Source organism: Theropithecus gelada, chromosome 20 (assembly GCF_003255815.1).
Source record: "Theropithecus gelada isolate Dixy chromosome 20, Tgel_1.0, whole genome shotgun sequence".
Classification (NCBI taxonomy): domain Eukaryota; kingdom Metazoa; phylum Chordata; class Mammalia; order Primates; family Cercopithecidae; genus Theropithecus; species Theropithecus gelada.
The window spans coordinates 32,604,107-32,627,306 of NC_037688.1; the positions used below are offsets into that span (position 1 = coordinate 32,604,107).

General features: G+C 42.0%; 1 protein-coding gene and 1 non-coding gene across 4 annotated transcripts in view; one reads left to right on the forward strand and one right to left on the reverse strand.

Annotated features, from left to right (window-relative positions):
• Nucleotides 1–23,200, forward strand: part of ZNRF1 (zinc and ring finger 1) — a 117,347-nt gene that overhangs the window by 18,374 nt on the left and 75,773 nt on the right. The gene's annotated exons all lie outside the window — the stretch shown is intronic.
• LOC112614930 lies at nucleotides 19,471–19,579 on the reverse strand. The gene has a single exon (XR_003117226.1). It is a non-coding gene; the product is annotated as a U6 spliceosomal RNA (small nuclear RNA).

Consider the following 23,200-nt stretch of genomic DNA (forward strand, 5'->3'; position numbering starts at 1 on the left):
CTGGGATTACAGGCGTGAGCCACTGTGGCCAGCCTACTCTTTTATTTACTATGGTTTTGTAATAGGTCTTGCTACGTGGAAGGGCAAAACTGTGTTAGCTAACTGAATCTTTCTAAGGGACAAATAAGGGAATCCAGATAGAATCAGCACAATGAAGTACAGAGTAGCAGGAACTGCTCTGTTTAAAGCAGGTATTCTTTTTTAATGACAGGACATCTGGCAAACCCACCCTAATGGGCAGTTACAATTTTTTCCCTACTATATTGCACAAACAATAACATTTCCTGATGTCTTTGTATTGCAAACAGCAGAATAAACAGTTCTGTATGTTACAGACAACAACGGTAAAAACAACAAAAACTGGTTAGCTATTTTTGGCACTCTGTGCTTCCAGATAAATTTTAGAATCAGCTTTGTTAACTTTCTATGAGGAGAAAAAAACTGTTAGGATATTTATTAGAATTAAATTGAGTTTATCAGTAAGCCATTTTTGTAAACTTGGGCTTATCCATGAATCTGATAGAATTGATTTACAGATATAAAAATAAAAATTTTAAACATTTTATTTACATTTAAACTTTTTAGAAATAATTTCAGACTTACAGAAAAGTTGCAGAACTTATACAAATAAATATTACATATCCATCTCTCAGAATTCTCAAAGGTTATCAGAAAGAGAAATCGTTGACATCCATTGCTTTCTTGACTCTGGAAAGCAGCTTAAGATCTTAATAAATACAACTTCTCAAGTTTAAGAAATCTATATTGATCTTCTCCTGGGAATTGGAGAGCCATGTGATCTTAAAAGTGACATGGTGTCACTTAGGCTAGGCGTAAGACTGAGATCTCCTTTAATCATTGTTGATCTGTATCCTTATGTGAACAGAAATAAATCCACTGCCACCCTCTGCTCCCAGGGTGCTTGAAAGATCCAGTCTGTTGAAAGAGGGGCTTCTTAGATAGTTGTAGGCTAGATAATTCAAATCAAGTCGGCATCAGGATGACACAAGAATGACTTCTGGAAGTTTGGCTCAGCTGAGCCAGAGATGCCTTTATTGCAGGAATGGGACACCCTCTCTTGGGAGAGACAGTATAGGGTAGTAATTAAGGTCACAGGCTTGGCACCAGACTGTCTTCAGTGTGAATCCCAGTGTTGCTAATTTTTAGTTTTGGAACCTTGGGCAAGTGACCTCACAACCTATGCCTTAATTTCTTTACCTCTAAAGTGAAGCTAACAATAATAACAGTATCTATCATATAGGACTCTTATATGAATCAAATGAGTTTGTAGCATATCCACATCACTCAGAACAGTGCCCAGCAGGTAGTAAGTGATCGGTAATGTAAGCTGTTAATATTTAATGTCACTGGATAAAGCTTTGTGGTTTTTTGAAGATCTTGAATTCCTTTTGTTAGGTTTATCACTAGATACTCTATAGTTTTTTGGTCCTTACTGTCAATAGTAGCTTTTAAAATTTTTTATAATTGTTTTGGGTTTCTTGTTATATTCAGCAGACTTGCTGAACTCTTGTAGGTTTCATAGTTTTAATGAGAAATATCGACAGAAAATTCAGAGAATCACACCCTTTGCAAATAATGACTGTTTTATTTCCTCTTTTGTTTTTTGTTTTTTGTTTTTTGTTTTTTTTGAGACGGAGTCTGGCTGTGTCGCCCAGGCTGGGGTGCAGTGGCGGGATCTCAGCTCACTGCAAGCTCCGCCTCCCGGGTTTACGCCATTCTCCTGCCTCAGCCTCCCGAGTAGCTGGGACTACAGGCGCCTGCCACGCCGCCCGGCTAGTTTTTTGTATATTTTAGTAGAGACGGGGTTTCACTGTGTTAGCCAGGATGGTCTCGATCTCCTGACCTCGTGATCCGCCCATCTCGGCCTCCCAAAGTGCTGGGATTACAGGCTTGAGCCACCGCGCCCGGCCTATTTCCTCTTTTGTAATCCTCTTTTGTGTCACTTCTCTTTCTTATTTTAAGGATTGCTGGCTAGTTCCTCCAGTAAAAACCGTATTAGAATCTGTGATCATGGAAATCCTTATTTTTCTCCTGCTTTTAAAAGGAATGTTTCCTGCTTTTGGAAGCATCACATATGTTTTCGGTAGATTGCCTTTATTCTCTTTTATTCCTATTTTGCTAAATTATCACAAACAGCAATTTTATCAAGTTTTCCTTGTATTTATTCAGATGATCATCTGGTCTTTCTCCTTTCAGTTGTAAAAGATTTGAATTATGTTAATAGATTTTCTAATGTTAAATTATCCTTATATTCTTGAAATGAATCTTCTTGGTTATGATGTATTCTTTTTTTATACATTTCCAGATATAATACGTTAATATTCTCCTTTGGATTTTTGCAAGTGATAAAATTTCACTCATAATTTTGTTATACTGTCTTTTTCTTCTCTTACTAAGATTAATAAGGCAAGGCGTGGTGGCTCACGCCTGTAATTCCAGCACTTTGGGAGGCCGAGGCGGGCAGATCACTTGAGATCAGAAGTTTGAAACCAGCCTGGTCAACATGATGAAACACCTGTCTCTACTAAAAATATAAAAATTAGCCGGACATGGTGGCGCATGACTGTAATCCCAGCTACTCGGGAGGTTGAGGTAGGATAACCACTTGAATCCCGGAGGCAGTGATTGCAGTGAGCTGAGATGGCGCCGCTGCACTCCAGCCTGGGAGACAGAGTAAGACATCTCAAAAAACAAAACAAACAAAAAGATTAATATAGCCTTTTTTTTGGTAGAGTCTACTATGGGTTTTTTTGTATAGACTACTGTGTTGCTCAGGCTGGTCGTGAACTCCCAGTCTGTAGTGATCTTCTCACCTTGGCCTCCCAAAGTGCTGAGGTTACAAACATGAGCTACCATGCCTGGCCAAAATAGAGCCTTTTATTTATTTTCTTGAGACAGGGTCTTCCCCTGTTGCCCATGCTGGAGTGCAAAGGCGTAATCGTAATATTTTCAATTTTTTTTTTAAGTTGGCCTCTAACTTAATTGCATTATAGTCACAGAACAGTCTGTATGATACTGATTGATTGGTTTTTATTGATACTTACTTTGTGGCATACTACACAGTCAGTTTTCATAAATATTTCATTTGTGCTTAAGAAGTTTGTATAACAACTGTTGGGTGAGGGGGTCGGGGAGCACAGAAAAATAAAAATGTTGGGTGAAGTTTTATTCTGTATATCCTTATATCAAGCTTATCAGTTATGTTGTCCAAATCTTCCATATCTTACCAACTTTTGATTTTTTGTTTGTTTTTTGTTTTGTTTGTTTGTTTGTTTGTTTGTTGAAACAGGGTCTTGCTTTGTTGCCCAGGCTGGAGTGCAGTGGCGCAGTTACAGCTCACTGCAGCCTCAAACTCTTGGACTCAAGTGATCCTCCTGCCTCAGCCTCCCGAGTAGCTAGAACCGCAGGCACACACCACCACACCCAGCTAATTTTTGTATTTTTTATAGAGATGGGGGTTCACCATGTTGCCCAGGCTGGGCTCAGGCGATCCTCCCACCTTGGCCTCCCAAAGTGCTGGGATTACAGGTGTGAGGCACAGCGCCCGGCTGGGTGTTCTTGATCTAACGATTCCAGAGAGAACTATGTTAACGTTTTTTTTAAATGACTGCATTTGTCAACTTTTCTTCATAATTTTGTCAAACGTGTCTGCATATAATTTGAAGTTCTCTTAAGTGAATAGTTGCTTAGAATTGTTTCCTGGAGAACTGTAGAGAGCATCTTTATCCCTAACAATACTTTTTCTCTTGGTCTTTTTTTGTCTGATATTAATGCTATCTTTCTTTTTGTAAATATTTGCCTGGTACATCTTTTCCTATCCCTTTTCTTTTTCTCTATGTCCTAATGTCTTAGGTGTATCTCCTGTAAATGACATATAGTTAGATTTTTTCCCAGCCTATTCTGTCTCTTGATTAGCATGTTTAACCCATTTAAAAGTATTATGATTACAATTGTATATTATCTTAATATCTCATTTAATACCTTATGTAATTTATTATTTAATATCATTAAATACATTGTTATTTCATATCTTACTTTGTGCTATTGACCATGTTTTGTTTGCATTTTTCTCCTTTTCAGTCTTTTCTTAGAAAGAGTTTCTTTATTGTACCATTTGGAAACTTTCAGTTCTGTTACAGGCTACTCTTAAATTTTTGGCTTGCATACTTCAATAAAATCTTACAGTTAAATCAATGTCTCTATTCTCTCCCCAAATAGAAACCCACAGTTTGTCTTACACATTGTGGTGGATCAGTATTACAATTCCACCTTGTTTTGTCTGGTTTTTTTTTTTTTTTTCTTTTTTTTTGAGATGAAGTTTCGCTCTTGTTGCTCAGGGTGGAGTGCAGTGGGGCGGTCTCAGCTCACTTCAATGTCCGCCTTCCAGGTTCAAGTGATTCTCCTGCCTCAGCCTCGCAAGTAGCTGGAATCACAAGTGTGCGCCACCATGCCCAGCTAATTTTTGTGTTTTTAGTAGAGACTGGGTTTTACCACATTGGCCAGGCTGATCTCGAACTCCTGACCTCAGGTCATTCACCCACCTCGACCTCCCACAGTGCTGGGATTACAGGCGTGAGCCAGGCACCTGGCCTTCCACTTTGTTTTTATACCCTGGAATTAGTTGTTGCTATTCTTATTTGATGAAATCTGCTTATTTGAATTCACTCACTTGCTTGCCAACTTCTTTGCCTTCCCTTCCTTCTTTTATCATACTTCATCCTTTCGAGTTAAATTTCCTTCTTCCAGAGGTAGGCTTTAACACTGTTTTTTAGTGAGAGTCTATTAGTGCTGAACTCTTTCGTTTCTGTTTGTCATAAGCATTGAATAATTTAGCTGGATATAAAAGTCTGGGTTGGCAGTTACTTTTTCTCAGCAATTAGATGATGTTATTGTGTTTCATTATCTTCTAGCTTTTGATATTATTGCATTTGAAAAGTCTTCTCAACTCTTAGAGTTAACGTTTTTTTCTCTTGGCTGCTTTATCTTCTCTTTACTCATGGTGCTCTCCAAATTTACTGTCATATGTTCCAGATTTAATCTATTTATATATATATATTTGCTATTTGTTCTTGAATATCAAATTTCATGTGTTTCGGGGCACCTAAGAAATTATCATCTAGTTGTCTCTTCAGATTTTAGCTTTTATTCTCTTCCATCCCTCCATTTGAAAATCCTAGAAGTCATATATTGGGCCTTCTTTCTACCTTCCTATTTCTTAAACTCTTCTATGTTTTCCAGTTCTTTATATGCTTTACTGTGGGTAATTCCTTATCTCTGTTTTCAGTACACTAATCCGTCCGTCCGTCCATCCATCTGTCTTTCTCTGTTGCTCACGCTGGAGTGGGCTGGCATGGTGGTGGGCACCTGTAATCCCAGATACTCGGGAGGCTGAGGCAGGAGAATTGCTTGAACCCAGGAGGCGGAGGTTGCAGTGAGACGAGATTGTGCCACTGTACTCCAGCCTGGGCAACAGAGTTAGACTCCGTCTTGAAAAATTTTTAAAAAACTAATTAATTGGCTGGGCGCGGTGGCTCACGCCTGTAGTCCCAGCACTTTGGGAGGCCAAGGCGGGCGGATCACGAGGTAAGGAGCTCGAGACGATCCTGGCTAACATGGTTACACCCCGTCTCCACTAAAAATAAAAAAAAATTGGTGGGGCGTGGTGGCGGGCGCCTGTAGTCCCAGCTACTGGGGAGGCTGAGGCGGGAGAATGGCGTGAACCCGGGAGGCAGAGCTTGCAGTGAGCCGAGATCGCGCCACTGCACTCCAGCCTGGGCGACAGAGCGAGTCTCCATCTCAAAAAAAAAAAAAAAAAAAGAAAGAAAAAAAATTAATTAAAATAAATAAATAAATTTAAATTAGTGAAAATTAATGAACAAAATTTAAATTCAATTTCTGAGTTACTCTAGCCACATTTTCAGTGTTCAGTAACCACAAATGGTTAGTGACTGCTATAATTGGACAGCATACACGAAGAACATTTCCATCATTGCAGAAAGTCCTGTTGGACAGTGCTGCTCGAAACTCTTCCCTAGTGGTCTTATAGTATAGAGAGAATCGGCAAATGTTTAACTTCAAAAAATGGATCAAAGAACTTGCCCTAGTGCTGAGAGTCTAGGAGGCTCTCTTTAGCATCACACCATTCTGCATCATCTATGTTTAGGAAGAATTCAGAGAGGGTGTTGCATTCTTTTTTTTTTTTTTTTTTTTTTTAGATGATTTATGGGATCATTGGTGATCCCAAGCTTACTTGTCTTGCCTGTAATTTGGTACCATGGGAAGAGGAGAAACCAGGTAAGCAGGAACCCCCAATGTTGAATAAGCTTTGAGGAAAATGGAGAAAAATTTCTAAATTGATTTTATGCAGCTGTGTTTAATCTGAGACTAGAGAGGATGGGTTTGTGGGGTGACTGGAGAAAAACAGCTTAAGTTCTTATGACTTGAAATTTGACTCAAGTTGGAAATTCCTTGTAATTAAGTCATCTTTTCTCTCCACCCCCTTAAATTGCCATCTCATTCTCCTTTGAGTTGCTATAGAACAGTTAAAGATTCTCAAGAAAAGATACCTTCCTACCCCACCCCCCACATTCACATACCCACGCCTTCTTTACATAAAGCATTATTTTACAGTGACTGGACTCCAGATACACCAAGGTTAAGAAGGGCCGGATGCAGTGGCTCACGCCTATAACCCTAGCACTTTGGGAGGCCAAGGTGGGTAGATCATCTGAGGTCAGGAGTTCAAGACCAGCCTGACTGACATGGCCAAACCCCGTCTCTACTATACAAAAATTAGCTGGGTGTGGTGGCGGGCATCTGTAATCCCAGCTACTCAGGAGGCTGAGGCAGGAGAATCTCTTGAACCCAGGAGGTGGAGATTGCAGTGACCTGAGATTGTGCCACTTCACTCCAGCCTGGGTGAAAGAGCGAAACTCTGTCAAAAAAAAAAAAAAAGATCACATTAGCCTGGGCCCCAACAGGCTATGTAGGAGGGAAGAGTCACTGACCCCCAACCTTGTTCTTTGCCCATGGCTGACACTGTTATAATTTACCTCATCGTTTATTATGGAGCCCTTCAGGGACTCAGAATCCTTTTCTCTTTTTTTTTTTTTTTTTTTGAGACAGAGTCTCACTCTGTCACCCAGGCTGGAGTGCAGTGGTGTGATCTTGGCTCACTGCAGCCTCCATCTCCTGGGTTCACGTGATTCTCCTGACTCAGCCTCCCCAGTAGCTAGGACTACAGATGCGTGCCACCACACCTGGCTAATTTTTTATTTTTAGTAGAGATGGTGTTTCACCATGTTGGCCAGGCTGGTCTTGAACTCCTGACCTCAGGTGATCCACCAGCCTCGGCCTCCCAAAGTGCTGAGATTACAGGCATGAGCCACCACGCCCAGCCCAGAATCCTTCTTAATACAGTACTCCTAGTGCCCACAGTCCATACTAACTGCTGGAGTTCTTGGCTTAGGGAATTGAGGCTCGGAGTTTGCTATTAAGAGAAGGCATATTGTTGCTGATTGCAGAGTACTTGTTATGAGCCAAATGTGTTAGTTGAGAATGTTTTTTTAAAAAGACTATTGTGAGTGTTTATTACCTATGATATGAAATTAGGTGCCTAATAAAAGTTCAGTAAATATACACATGAAGAAGTACAGTTATCACAGGAGTAAAGATAAAGGTAGTTCATGTTGGAAAAGAGTTGGGTTACTTCTTTCTGGTGATTTTTGTAGAGTTGGCAGCAGTGGCTTGGGATTGACTTTCTGCAGGAAATTAATCTCAAACAAAAAAGATGGCTTGCAAGATGATAGGAAGGGGTTTAGAAAGAGGCAGCATTTGTAGAAGGAAGAGGAAGAAGTTACAAAAGACAAAAAGCCTTGGAGCAGGTGAGGGAGTTGGAAAGGCTGAACTCGCACGCACTATGCAGAAACAGACCTTTGTGGTTTCCAAACTAGTATTTTCTGTCTTTTAAGCAAATCTGGAAACGAAAGTTCTTCCTACTTCTTTCCTGGTCACAAAAATAATCAGAATATTCACTGTAAAGATTCTAAACATTAATGTAGAAAGCAGAAGTTTACCCCATGATCCCTTTGGTGTGTATGTCTCCAGATTTTCGCCTCTAGATGAACGGGTGTGTGTAAAGCAGTGGAAAGCACATTATGCTTGTTTCACAACTTCTGTTTCTTATTTAATGTCCTCTTCATTGTTTCATGTTGTTCCATGTACATGTGTGGATTTTATTATTTTATTTTATTTATTTTTGAGACAGAGTCACGCTCTGTCGCCCAGGCTGGAATGCAGTGGTGACATCTCCACTCACTGCAAGCTCCGCCTCCCAGGTTCACGCCATTCTCCTGCCTCAGCCTCCCAAGTAGCTGGGACTACAGGCGCCCACCACTGCACCCGGCTAATTTGTTTGTATTTTTAGTAGAGACAGGGTTTCACCATGTTAGCCAGGATGGTCTCCATCTCCTGACCTTGTGATCCACCCACCTCAGCCTCCCAAAGTGCTGGGATTACAGGTGTGAGCCACCGCGCCCAGCCTATTTTATTTTGTTTTTGTTTCTGTTGTAATTTCTGGAAACTTGTACCTGGAAGTGCAACCTATTCACAGCACACCTCTCTCTGACCATCCCCCAAAAATTGTGCCCCCAAATGCTTATACCCGTTTAGCTCTTTGCTAGAGACCATATCTACCATTTGGCCAAAATTTCTCCATAAGTTGTTTTAAGACTACCACAGGAAAGATCATATAGCCCCTCCTGTAAACTTAGTGTGTTCTTAGGGACAAATTAAATTATAAGCCAGCCAAGAGCTCGGCACCCACTGCAGAGGACATTTCGTAAGAGGGGATTCGTAGGAGCCCCACTGTCTCTTTCCCAGCCCTCTGTTCTGAAGAATCTGAATGTGTCTAACTTGTTCCAGAGTTCACTGTTTCTTTCCATTTTTCTTTCCGACGGGGTGATTGCTTCTGCCAATGGCTAGACTAGACTGTAAGAAATTTTTATCTTGGATCCACATCTGAGCAGCTCTGAAAGAAAACACCAGGCAGTGGGGGGATGGGGTGGGTGGGATTTCAAGTCAGGCCTGCAAGAGGCAGCTAGTCATGGGTCTGCACTCAGCCTGGTGCTTTTGCTTCCTTGGGATGCTGCCAACAGAAATGGTCAAATAGGCAGCATGCTGGTGAGGCCTATACATCTGTCTGGGATAGGATCCCACAGAGGGGTCTTGTGTGGGATTGGTCCAATAACCCCATGGTTTGAGTCAGGTGACAGGTCAGCAAGGACCCGAATTTTCCTCCCTCCTCCAGTGATCTGCAGAATAATCCAGTGACCAATAACTAAGCATCTTATTTGAGTTGTAAAAGAACTCTCATCTGTGTTTAAATAAACATTTAAAATATTCCTAAATAAGAAAAACATTCTAAGGTTATTTTGTTTTTGTTTTTGTTTTTTAAGCTGTTGCTAGTACATGTGACTGAGCAACTGTGTGGGCACGAGTAAAGGAACTGGCATAGAACATGGAAACAGAGTTTAGAATGAAGTTGAACCCATTACCCAACATCAAGGTCAATGTTTATAGCGCTCCCCTGAGCTCAGAGTCCTTTTGGATGACATGTGTCATTTCCCCCATGCCTCTAGAAAGTGGAGAAACAGGAGCAGATTAGGAAAAGTACTTGGAAAAATTCTGTAATGATTTGAGCCTTAGCCAGGCTTAATATTTCAGTGTTTGAACTCTTCCCTACTGAGACTCTTGCTTTCATGGCAGTTTTTGTTGGTTATTGCATTAAAAACAATATACAACAAAGTAGACTGTAACAGTAGTATGTAATAAGAATATTGCTGGCCAGACGCAGTGGCTCCTAGCACTTTGGGAAGTTGAGGCAGGTAGATCACTTGAGGCCAGGAGTTCGAGACCAGCCTGGCTGACATGGTGAAACCCCGTCTCTACTAAAAATACAAATATTAGCCAGGTGTGGTGGAGTGTGCCTGTAATCCCAGCTACTCAGGAGGCTGAGGCACGAGAATCGCTTGAACCCGGAGGTGGCACTCCAGCCTGGGCAACAGAGCGAGACTGTCTCAAAAAAAAGAAAGAAAAAGAATATCACTAATAGCAGACATTTATTTCATCTTACTAAGTGCCTGGCACAGTTCTAAATGCTTAACATTCAATTATTGAATCCTCACTCCTTGAGGTGATTACTGTTAACATTCCTATTTCACAGATAAGGAAACTAAGACCCAGTGGTTAGGGAACTCAGCCAGTATTACATAACTAGAAAGTGGTGTGGTTCTAGCTATGTATAGTGGCTCATTCCTGTAATCCCAGAACTTTGGGAGGCTGAGGTGGGAGGATTGCATGAGCGCAAGAAGTCAAGGCTGCAATGAGCTGTGATCACACCACTGCACTCCAGCCTGGGCAACATAGCAAGACCCTGTCTCTTAAAAAAAAAAGAAAAAAAAGAAGTGCTATGGCTCTAATAATGGTATCTCTTGTTGTTATTAAATTGCAATCAGTTTGGCCATCAAAAATTGAATTGTGGGAATCCTTTTTAGCCCTATAGCTGGGCCTATGACATTCTTTGTAGTTTCGTAAAATGGTGGAGGAATAAAATACATTTTCTTACCATGTCAGCTGTAAGAGTTGCCCTCGTGTCTGCATTTATCTGCTGTTTATAATATCAGTCCTTTCAGCCATCTTTGACTCCAGCAGGAACTACAGCTCATTGATCCTGTTTTCTTCTCCCTTTCCCTCACGCCCTCATGCCTGTACTTTTCTCCTTAAATAACTTAAATTCCATGGTCAGTCATCATAATCACTGCCTCATGTACTATACTTTTCAGTCCTCTTCCGCTCTTTTGCCTTGTCACACTTGCTTGGCTAAGTCACAACTCTGGTTAAATCCAAATCTCTGCCTACTTTGTGGGTGTGCTCCTGGGTTAGAAGAAACACTGAGCACGTTTGCTGGCCTCACTCTTAATTCATGATTACTAACCTTAAACAGGCCCCTAATGCTGTCTGGGAATCCTGCTGTATTTCCATAGTTCCTTCATTCTCCAACCTCCTAGAGGACTCTTCCACACTTTCTCCTCTCTTTTCAAAACTCCCTTCTTAGCCTTTGTTGATGACCTTCCTAGTTCATTGAGAAAACAGTGGCACTCTCCACCATATCCACCCATGTGCTTTTTTATCTGCCTTTTCCCCCTTTCCTGTAACTAGGTATAAGCTGTACATGCTCACTGCAAGGGCCAGTGCCTCCATTTGCAAGCAAAATTTCATTCCCACTTCCTGAGTCCATCCAGAGCACTGCTTCAACCTTCCTCTGCTCTCTGCTAAATATTACTGCTCTAGTGGTACATTCCTATCAGCATACTAACTAACTGCTGCTGTTGCTTCCATCTTGAAAACAGGAATAACAAATTAACTTACCGTGATTCTACTTCCCCTAAAGATACTAGCCTATTCTGGTTTTGTTTGTTTGTTTATTTGTTTGAGACAGAGTTTCACTGTTGTCGCCCAGGCTAGAGTGCAATGGCGCGATCTCGGCTCACTGCAACCTGTCTCCTGGGTTCAAGTGATTCTCCTGCCTCAGCCTCCCAAGTAGCTGGGATTACAACCATGTGCCATCACGCCTGGCTAATTTTTGGTATTTTCAGTAGAGATGGGGTTTCACAATGTTGGCCAGGCTAGTCTCGAACTTCTGACCTCAAGTGATCCACCGGCTTTGGGCTCCCAAAGTGCTAGGATTGTAGGCATGAGCCACCGTGCCCAGCCCCTGCTATTTCTTTTAACAGCAAAAGTTCTCAATAATTCTCTTTTCTTGGTTTTCTGATTTTTCTTCTTCTATCCTTCTTAAATCTATTCCACTCAGGTATTTGCCCTCATCACTCAATTGAAACCGCTCTTATCAAGGTCACTGAGGACCTTTGTATTACTAAATCCAGTAGCCTATTGTCAGTTCTCAGTTTGGGAAAAATGGCTGCATTTTACCCAACTGGTCATTCCCTTCCCCTTGAAACACTGTCTTCACTGCTTCTAGAATACCATGCTCACTTAGTTTTCTTCCTACCTCTCTCATTGGTTTTATCTCCTTTCTCTCTATCTCAAATGTTGAAAGGCATGAAAACTTAGTCCTTGAACCAATGCTCATCTTTTTATATATCACAAACTTGGTGAAGTCATTAATATTAGTGGTTGTAAATACAGTGTGTATGCTACATGTCCAACTTGACTGCAATCATGACCTTTTTTTTTTTTTTTTGGCTACATCTCCAGCTTGACTGCAATTTTAGCCTTTTTTTTTTTTTTTTTTTTTTTTTTGTGAGAGACAGAGTCTTGGTGTGTTGCCCAGGCTGGAGTGCAATGGCGCAATCTCAGTTCACTGCAAGCTCCGCCTTCTGGGTTCACACCATTCTCTTGCCTCAGCCTCCTGAGTACCTGGGACGATAGGTGCCCACCACCACGCCCGGCTAATTTTTTTTGCATTTTTAATAGAGACAGTGTTTCACTGTGTTAGCCAGGATGGTCTCGATCTCCTGCCCTTGTGATCCGCCTGCCTCGGCCTCCCAAAGTGTTGGGATTACAGGCATGAGCCACCATGCCTAGCTGACCTTTTTTAAAAAAACAGAACAAAAAAACTATTATTGGCTGGACACAGTGGCTCACGCTTATAATCCCAGCATTTTGGGAGGCTGAGGTGGGCAGATCACTTGAGGTCAGGAGTTCAAGACCAGCCTGGCCAACATGTTGAAACTCCATCTCTACTAAAAAATACAAAAATTAGTCGCGCATGGTGGCATGTGCCTGTAGCCCCAGCTGAGACTGAGGCTGAGCTTGGAGAATTGCTTGAACCTAGGAAGTGGAAGTTGCAGTGAGCCGAGATCGCGCCACTGCACTCCAGCCTAGGTAACAGAGCGAGACTCCATCTCAAAACAAACAAACAAAAAAAAACTATTATTGAGACTGGGTGCAGGCCAATCACTTGAGGTCAGGAGTTCGAGACCAGCCTGGCCAACATTGTGAAACCCCATTTCTACTAAATCTACAAAAATTAGCCAGGTGAAGAAAAAAAATAAATTAGCCAGGTGTTGTGGTGAATACTTGTAATCCCAGCTACTCGGGAGGCCAAGGATCGCTTGAACCCAGGAGGCAGAGGTCGCAGTGACCTGAGAGGGCACTACTGTATTCTAGCCTTGGTGACAGAGCAAGATGCTGTCTCAAAAAAAAAAAAAACAAAACAAAACTGTTACTGAAACATTTACATACAATACGATTCACCCATTCAAAGTAAACAGTTGAATGTTTTTTAGTTTATTCTGAGAATTGTATAACCATCACCACACTTACCACACTCTTGACAGTACAGAAATAAACACATACACCTATGGTCAACTGATTTTCAACAAGGGTGTCAAGACCATTCAATAGAGAAAGAATAGTGTTTTCAATAAATGGTACTGGGAGAACTGAATATCCACATGGAAAAGAATGTGATTTGGACCCCTACCTCACACCACATACACAAAAATTAATTCCAAATGGATCAAAGACCCAAATATAAGAACTAAAACTTTGATCTGCGGTAGCTGGGGAAAAAAAAAAAAAAGAAATATTTAAAGAAAAAGAGAAAAAACTATAAAACTCTTAGAAGGAAATATAGTTGGAAATCTTACTGACCTTGGATTGGGCAGTCGTTTCTTAAATATGACACCAATAGCACAAGCAACACAGAAGAAAAATAATTAATTTTAGAACCTTTTAAAATTATTCCAAAAAGTAACCCCATAACGATTAGTAGGAGCTCTATTTTCCTCCTCTTCCCCTACCCAAGACAACCACTAATCCACTTTCTGCCTATGTAAACTTGCCTATTCTGGACATTTTATATAAATGGAATAATATATAATGCATAGCTTTTAGCATCTGGTTTTTTTTTTTTTTTTTTTTTTTTGAGATGGAGTCTGGCTCTGTCTCCCAGGCTGGAGTGCAGTGGCCGGATCTCAGCTCACTGCAAGCTCCGCCTCCCGGGTTTACGCCATTCTCCTGCCTCAGCCTCCCGAGTAGCTGGGACTACAGGCGCCCGCCACCTCGCCCGGCTAGTTTTTTTTTTGTATTTTTTTAGTAGAGATGGGGTTTCACCGTGTAGCCAGGATGGTCTCGATCTCCTGACCTTGTGATCCGCCCGTCTCGGCCTCCCAAAGTGCTGGGATTACAGGCTTGAGCCACCGCGCCCGGCCAGCATCTGGTTTCTTTAAGTTACCATGATGTTTTCAGGGTTCACTCATATTGTAGCATGCAGTACTTTATTCCTTTTTTTTTTCTTTTGAGACGGAGCCCTGCTCTGTCACCCAGGCTGGAGTGCAGTGGCACAATTTCGGCTCACTGCAACCTCCGCTTCCCAGGTTCAAGCAGTTCTTCCTCACCCTTCCAAGTAGCTGGGACTACAGGTGCATGCCACCACGCCCAGCTAATTTTTGTATTTTTAGTAGAGATAGGATTTCACTATGTTGGCCAGGCTGGTCTCGAACTCCTGACCTCATGATCTGCCTGCCTTGGCCTTCCAAAGTGCTGGGATTACAGGTGTGAGCCACTGCGCCTGACCGGTTTTTTTTTTTTTTTTTTCTTTGAGACGGAGTCTCACTGTTGCCCAGGCTGGAGTGCACTGGCACAATCTTGGCTCTCTGCAATCTCCGCCTCCTGGATTCAAGCCATTCTCCTGCCTCAGCCTCCCAAGTAGCTGGGATTACACACCCAGCTAATTTTTGTATTTTTAGTAGAAGCAGAGTTTCACCATGTTGGTCAGGATAGTCTCGATCTCCCGACCTCGTGACCTGCCTGCCTCAGCCTCCCAAAGCGCTGGGATTACAGGTGAGCCACCGTGCCCAGCCATATCCAAGTTTTTGTGTAGACATTTTCTTGTTTTACTTAAGAAAATTTTTTTTTTCTCTAAGATTTTTTATTTGTTTGTTTTGAGAAAGGGTCTCACTTTGTCCCCCAGGCTGGAGAGCAGTGGTGCTATCTTGGCTTACTGCAGCCTGACCTCCAAAGCTCAAGTGATCCTCCCACCTCAGCCTCCCAAGTAACTGGGACTACATGTGCGTGCCACCATGCCTGGCTAATTTTTTGTATTTTCCATAGAGACAGGGTTTTTCCATGTTGCACAGGCTGTTCTCGAACTCCTGAACTCAAGCATTCTCCCCATCTTGGCCTCTGAAAGTGTTGGGATTACAGACATGAGCCACTGCACCCAGCTGTATATACCTACAAGTTGAATTGCTTGGTCGATTTTACTGGGTCGGGTCCATTCTACCGGATCTACCCAGTAGAATTGCTGGGTAACTTTAATTGGATCTTTTTGAGGAATTGCCAGACTATTTCCCAAAGCAGTGGCACCATTTTACATTCCCACCAACAGTATATAAGGGTTCTGATTCTCCACATATTTTCCAACACTTATTATTACCTGTCTTATTTGATAGTAGCCATCTTAGTGATTCTCAAGTGGTATCTCGTTACAGTTTTGATTTGCAAAGGATGTTGGGCATCTTTTGTGTGTGTGTGTGTGTGTGTGTGTGTGTTTTGTTTGTTTGTTTGAGATGGAGTCTTGCTTGTTGCCCAGTCTGGAGTGCAGGGATACGATCTTGACTTACTATACCCTCCGTCTCCTGGGTTCAAGCAATTCTCCTGCCTTAGCCTCCCAAGTAGCTGGGATTATGGGCGCCCGCCATCATGCCTGGCTAAGTTTTGTATTTTTGTAGAGTTGGGGTTTCACCATGTTGGGCAGGCTGGTCTTGAACTCCTGACCTCAGGTGATCTGCCCACCTCAGCCGCCCAAAGTGCTGGGATTAGAGGCATGAGCCGCCGCACCTGGCTTTTTCTTGCATTTATTGGCTCTTCATATATAGTCCTTGGAGAAATGTCTATGCAAGTCCTTTGTCAATTTTTTTGTTTTTTTAAACAGAGTCTTGTTCTGTCACCCAGGTGAAGTGCAGTGGCATGCTTATAGCTCACTACAGCCTTGAACACCTTGGCTCAAGTGATCCTCCTGCCTCAGCCTCCTGAGTAACTGGGACTGCAAGCATACACCACCATGCCCAGCTAATTTTTAATTTTTGTAAAGGCAGGGTCTTGCTGTGTTGCCCAGGCTGGTCTGGGTCTCAAGTGATCCTCCTGACTTGGCCTCCCAAAGTGCTGGTATTATAGGCGTGAGCTACTGCACCTTGTCCTTTTAAGTTTTTTAGTTGAATTGTTTGTCTTTTGGTTGTTAAGACATTTTTATACATTTTAGATATACTAATTCCTTATCAGAACATGATTTGCAAACTTTTTCTCCCGTTCTGTAAGTTGTCTTATTATGTTCTTGATAGTATCCTTTGCAGCACAAAAGTCTTTAATTTTTTTGTGTTATTTGTTTGTTTGTTTTTCGAGACAGAGTTTCACTCTTGTTGCCCAGGCTGGAGTGCAATGGCGGGATCTCAGCTCACTGCAACCTCCACCTCCCGGGTTCAGGCGATTCTCCTGCCTCAGCCTCCCGAGTAGTTGGGACTACAGGCGCGTGCCACAATGCCCAGCTAATTTTTTTGTATTTTTGTAGTAGAGACAGGGTTTCACCATGTTAGCCAGGGTGGTCTTGATCTCCTGACCTTGTGATCCGTCCACCTCGGCCTCCCAAAGTGCTAGGATTACAGATGTGAGCCACTGCGCCCGGCCCTAAAAGTCTTTAATTTTGTTGAAAGCTAATATGATATCTGTTTTAAGTCTCTTGTTGCTTTTGCTTTTGGTGTCGTATTTAAGAATTTGTTGTTTAATGCAAGGTCAAGAAGATTTCCACCTATGTTTCCTTCTAAGAGTTTTATACTTTCAGTTCTTATATTTAGGTCTTTGATCCATTTGGAATTAACTTTTGTATGTGGTATGAGGTTGGGGGTCCAAGCCACATTCTTTTGCATGTAGATAATTCATTTGTCCCAGTAGCATTTATTGAAAACAGTGTTCATTCTCCTTTGAATGGCCTTGACACCCTTGTTGAAAATCAGTTGACTATAGATGTATGTGATTATTTCCTTACTCTCAATTTCTTTTAATATTGCACTAGTCTATATGTTTATCTTATGCCAATTCTACACTATGTGGATAACCATAGCATTGTAGTAAATATCAAAACCAGGAAGTATGCGTCTTTTATCTTTGATTTTCTTTTTGGAGATTGTTTGGCTATTTCGGGTCCCTTGCAGTTGCATATGAATTTTGGAACGGGATCAGCTTATATCTGTCTATCTCTGAAAAAGACAATTGGGATTTTGATGGGGATTGTGTTGAGTCTCTAGATCAATTAGGAGAGTATTGCCATCTTAACAGTATTAAAATGGGATGCCATGAACATGGAAGTCTTCTATGTGTGTGTGTGTTTGTTTAGAGCCAGGGCCTCGCTCTGTTACCCAGGCTAGAGTGCAATGGCTGGATCTCAGCTCATTGCAAACTGCCTCCCAGACTGAAGCAATCCTCCTGCCTCAGCCACCCAAGCATCTGTAACTATAGGCGTTGGCCACCGTGCCCAGCTAATTTTTGTAATTTTTGTAGGGAGGGGGTATTCGCCACGTTGCCCAGGCTGGTCAACTCCTGGGCTCAAGTGATCTGCCTGCCTCAGCGCCCCAAAGTGTTGACATTACAGGTGTGAGCCACTGCGCCCAGCTGCTTCCGTTTATTAGGTTTTCTTTTTTCTTTTTTTTTTTTTTTTTGAGATGGAGTCTCGTCCTGTCACCCAGGCTGGAGTGCAGTGGCGTGATCTTAGCTCACTGCAACCTCTGCCTCCTGGGTTCAATCAGTTATCCTGCCTAAGCCTCTGAAGTAGCTGGGATTACACCATACCCGGCTAATTTTTTTGTATTTTTAGTAGAAACGGGGTTTCACTTGTTGGCCAGGCTGGTTTCAAAGTCCTGACGTCAAATGATCCGCCCAACTCGGCCTCCCAAAGTGCTAGGATTACAGGTGTGCGACTTATTGATTTTCTTTAATTTTTTCAGTGATATTTTGTAGTTTTCAGTGCTACAAGTCTTGCACTTCCTTGTAAAGTTCATTATTCCCCCGGTTGTTCCAGTGTCACATATTGAAAAGACTGTCCTTTCCTCCACTGAATTACCATGGAAGCTTTAAGGGTACTATTGGCAATACATGTAGAATCTATTTCTGGACTTTATTCTGTTTTTCTTTAATGTCTGTCCTTATGCCAATACCATGTTCCTTTGATTACTGTGGTGTTATAATAAGTCTTGAAGTCAAATATTGTTTGATTTCTTTATTCTTTTTTTAAATTCTTAATTATTTAGCATATTCTCAGGCTTTCAAATTTCCATATAAAATTTAGAATCAGCTTGTCTATTTCTACAAAAAAAAAAAAAAAGAGGAATGCTTGCAGGAATTTTGATTGGGATTGTGTTGAATTTAAGGATAAAATTGAGGAAAGTTAACATCTTAACAATATTGCAACTTTCAATTCATGACCATGGTATTTCTCTAGCTTCATTTTTAAGTACTCTTTAATTTTTCTCATCATTGTTTTATAGTTTTTTTTTTATTTATTTTTTGAGACAGGGTCTCGCTCTCCGTCTCAAAAAAAAAAAAGTATATAATTTGATTTTTCTCTTTTTTCAGACATCTTACTCTGTCACCCAAATGCAGTGATCGTGCAGTGATGTGATCTTGTTACCACCCGCAAATCTGAATGGCTCTGCAGCAACCTCAATTCTTGCTCCTCAGGAGAAAGAATTCAACTGAGGAGCACAGGCAGAAGTAGAGACTGAAGCAAATTTTAGAGCAGGAGTGAACGTTTATTAAAAAACTTTAAAGCAGGAAAGAAAGGAAGTAAAGTACACTTGGAAGAGGGCCACGTGGGCGACTTGAGAGATCAGATGCATAGTTTGACCCTTTGACTTGGGGTTTTATATGTTGGCATGCTTTCAGGGTCTTGTGTTACTTCTCCCTTGATTCTTCTCTTGGGGTTGGCTGTCCGCATGTGCAGTGGCCACCAACACTTGGGAGGGGCCGCATGCACAGTGTGCTTCCTGAAATTGTGCATGTGCCCACTTGAGGCATTCCCTTGGGTTAAGAAAAGTTTTTTATTTTTTTGGCTGGGCGCAGTGGCTCATGCCTGTAATCCCAACACCTTGGAAGGCTGAGGCAGGCAGATCACTTGAGGTCAGGAGTTCAAGACCAGCCTGGTTAACATGGCAAAACCCCATCTCCACTAAAAATACAAAAATTAGCCTGGCATGCTAGTGGGCACCTGTAATCCCAGCTACTCGGGAGGCTGAGGCAGGAGAATCGCTTGCTCCTGGGAGGTGGAGGTTGCAGTGAGCCGAGATCACTCCATTGCACTCCGGCCTGGACAACAGAGGGAGACCTCATGTCAAAACAAAAAAGTTTTAATTTTTTAATTAAATGTATTTTATTTTCTAAAATATGGAACACTTCATGAATTTGCATGTCATCCTTGTGCAGGGACTATGCTAAACTTCTCTGTACGTTCCAATTTTTTTAGTATATGTGCTGCCGAAGCGAGCACAATAAAAGTTTATAATCCATTTTGTCTCTACTTACAGGTTTATTAGCTTTGCCTCTGGCTTAAAAAAAATAGTAGTTGCTCTAGGTTTTATAGTGTGTGTCTTTTAACTTATTATCACAGTCTGCCTTCAGTTAGTGTTATACCACTTCATGTATAGTGTAAGAACCTTGCAACAATATTCTTTTTTTTTTTTTTTTTTTTTTTTTTTTTTGAGACGGAGTCTCGCTCTGTCGCCCAGGCTGGAGTGCAGTGGCCGGATCTCAGCTCGCTGCAAGCTCCGCCTCCCGGGTTCACGCCATTCTCCTGCCTCAGCCTCCCGAGTAGCTGGGACTACAGGCGCCCGCCACCTCGCCCGGCTAGTTTTTTGTATTTTTTAGTAGAGACGGGGTTTCACCGGGTTAGCCAGGATGGTCTCGATCTCCTGACCTTGTGATCCGCCCGTCTCGGCCTCCCAAAGTGCTGGGATTACAGGCTTGAGCCACCGCGCCCAGCAACAATATTCTTACATTTACTTCCTCCTAACCTCTGGGACATTGCTGTCATATATTTTATACACCCACACAGGCATGTGCATGCTCAACCTCAGAATACATTTTTTCTTTTGGCAGGTGGGCTTGGTTTTTGTTTTTGCTTTTGCTTTAAACAGTTATCTTTAAAAAAATTTAAATTTAAGAAAAAGTCTTTTATTATTTACCCAGGTGAATTTGGCTTTAAATGGGTTCAGAAGTACACATTCAGCAGATCTCTAAGTCCACTACCATCGCCTCAAATTCTACCACTGTATCTGAGAGGAAGGTGAATGAGTAGGCCCTAAATAATAAAATCTAGAATTCACAGTTCATATAGCAGACGTCGTAAGATCTTGAGCTATATGAAGCTGACACCTGAAAAGTACATACAGTCTCATTTTTCTGGTTCTGTGGTTCAAGTGGCTAAATAGTGAGGGAAATTTTAGTGTACAGAGACAGGTAAAGGTTGGGCTATAATAGGCCATTTAGGCCTGTTATCAGTTTAATGCCAGTTAGATTGGCAGATTCCACTTACTACCTTATATAAGAATTGAGAAGGATCATACTGGGAGTCTTCAGTCTCCTTCTTAATCCTAGGAGAACTAAGCTTCTCTTTCCCAAGTGGTGGTAGATTCAAGGCTCTGTTAATTCCAATCATTAAAGTGTTCACTAGCCAGCTCTCAGGAGTTGAGATCATTCAGACTTGCTTAGCTGCCTTGGGCTCAGAGCTCACCTCCACAATTCTCCTTTTAAGGATCCATCTCTACACAAGCTCGCCCTGTTCTCCAGCATTTATGTTATCTGCTCTTTCATCCAAAGAACTTTAGACAACCTGTCTAAATGTAGAAGCAACTTCATTCATTTTCTTTCTCAGCTGTTCAAATTTTAAATGTTTAAAAGGGATACTAATACCTGTGTGATAACTGGGTAAAGATTTGTCCAGATTACACCTGGATGGTATATGTTTGTATATATGTATGTGTACATACATATGTTTAATTCCCTTGGCCACTCTGAACTGAGCCATGTGTGATTCCATTTCTTAGTTGTGTTTGCTTAGAGTATATTCAAGAAGATGCTTGGACTATGCAGCCCTTTTATAGGTCCAGTTGTGTTGATTTGGGAGAGAAGAGAGAAAGTAAGCGTGAACTTGACAGTTCTTGTGTGCCTGTTCTGTGCCAGGCACTGGGCTAGTACTTTACACATGCTCTTATTTTTTCCCTCATAGCAATCCCAAGAGGTGGAAAGAAACTATTTCCATGTTACAGATGGGAATTGACAGAGCTCGAATTTGAATCTGTCGATTCCAGCATCATCTTTTGAAGCTTTCATAATGAGCAGAATGGATGATACTGTTGAGATCTGTATCCAGCCAGGATCTTTTCTTCCTCCTGTTTCAGCATACTCTTAAGATTGGAACACATCGGTAGATAGGTGTGCAATGCCAGTCCTGTGCCTCATTTGTTTCGTTAAACAAGGCAGCCTGGAAATACTCAGTTTTAATGTCACTTGGTCTTCACTTTTCTTTTCTTTTCTTTTCTTTTTTTTTTTTTTTTTTGAGGCAGTCTCCCTCTTTCACCCAGGTTGGAGGACAGTGGCATGATCTAGTGTCTGCCTCCTGGGTTTAAGCGATTCTTGTGCCTCAGCCTCCCAAGTAGCTGGGATTACAAGCGTGCACCACCACGCCTGGTTAATTTTTTGTATTTTTAGTATAGACAGGGTTTCACCATGTTGGCCAGGCTGGTCTGGAACTCCTGACCTCAGGTGATCCACCACCTCGGCCTCCCAAAGTGCTGCAATTACAGGCATGAGCCACTACTTCTGGCCCACTCTTCTTGTTTGTGGGTAAATATCCTGTACCCCAGACCTTCTCTTCAATTCACCTTTTCTTCCATCTCCTTTAAAATTGTAAAAAATGGTTTCTGGAACCCAAATCTATGAATAGAATGTGCTTAGAGGAAGAAGAGTACTGAGCTGAAAATATCTCACTAACCACTGATTTTAGTTAGCATGGCCTCTTTTTTTTTTTTTTTTGAGATGGAGTCTTGTTCTGTCGCCTAGGCTGGAGTGCAGTGGTGCAGTCTAGGCTCATTGCAAGCTCCACCTCCTGGGTTCATGCCATTCTCCTGCCTCAGCTTCCCGAGTAGCTGGGACTACGGGTGCCTGCCACCACGCCCGGCTAATTTTTTGTATTTTTAGTAGAGACAGGGTTTCACCATGTTAGCCAGGATGGTCTCAATCTCCTGACCTCGTGATCCACCCGCCTCGGCCTCCCAAAGTGCTGGGATTACAGGCGTGAGCCACCGCACCCAGCCTAGCATGGCCTTTAGAAAGGAGTTAAAGCACTCACATAACCTGCTTTCCTAATACAAACTTTGGGAAGCAACAAAACCTTTTGCTGACAAATGTGGAAAAGTCTATGATAAGGAAGTGGATTTGATCTTGCTTGTGAACACTTATTTTCTTCCTTCTGGTAGCTAGATTTCAAGCTTTTCTCACTCTTGAGGTGTAGTGACCAAGTTCATATATGTTGGCCATGATCTGTATATCATTTACCTAGAATAATGTTCTAGAGCAGACTTGAAGCCTATTTTTGTTGTCTGTTGTTAGGCAACAAAACCTACCTCAAAACTTAATGGCTTAAAACAACATCTATTTTATATTTGATCATAATTCTCTGACTTGGGAATTCAGGCAGGGCTCAGCTGGATGGTTCTTCTCTATGTGACTAACAGTTGGGGTGTCTCATGACATGTAGTCAAATAGAGACTGGAATGGCTAAGATGGCTTCATTCACACATCTGGCAAGTTGGTGGGCATGACGAGGAGGCAAAACCTTCTCTGTCTTGCTGTGGCTGTCTCTCTAGTTGTGACTAGCTTGGGTTTTGTTGTTTGGCAGCTAAATTCCAAAAGTGAGCATACCAGGCAGCAGAGGCAGAAGCTGTAATTCTCCTGGGGCCTACTAGCCTTGGAAGTTACATGGTGTGGCTTTCTGCATGTTCTGTTTGTCAAAACAAGAATTTGGTTTGGCACTGTGACAAGGGGAAGGGCAGGAGAGGGGACATTGCAGAAGAGCTGATGAGATGGACACCATTGTTGCAACTATCTTTAG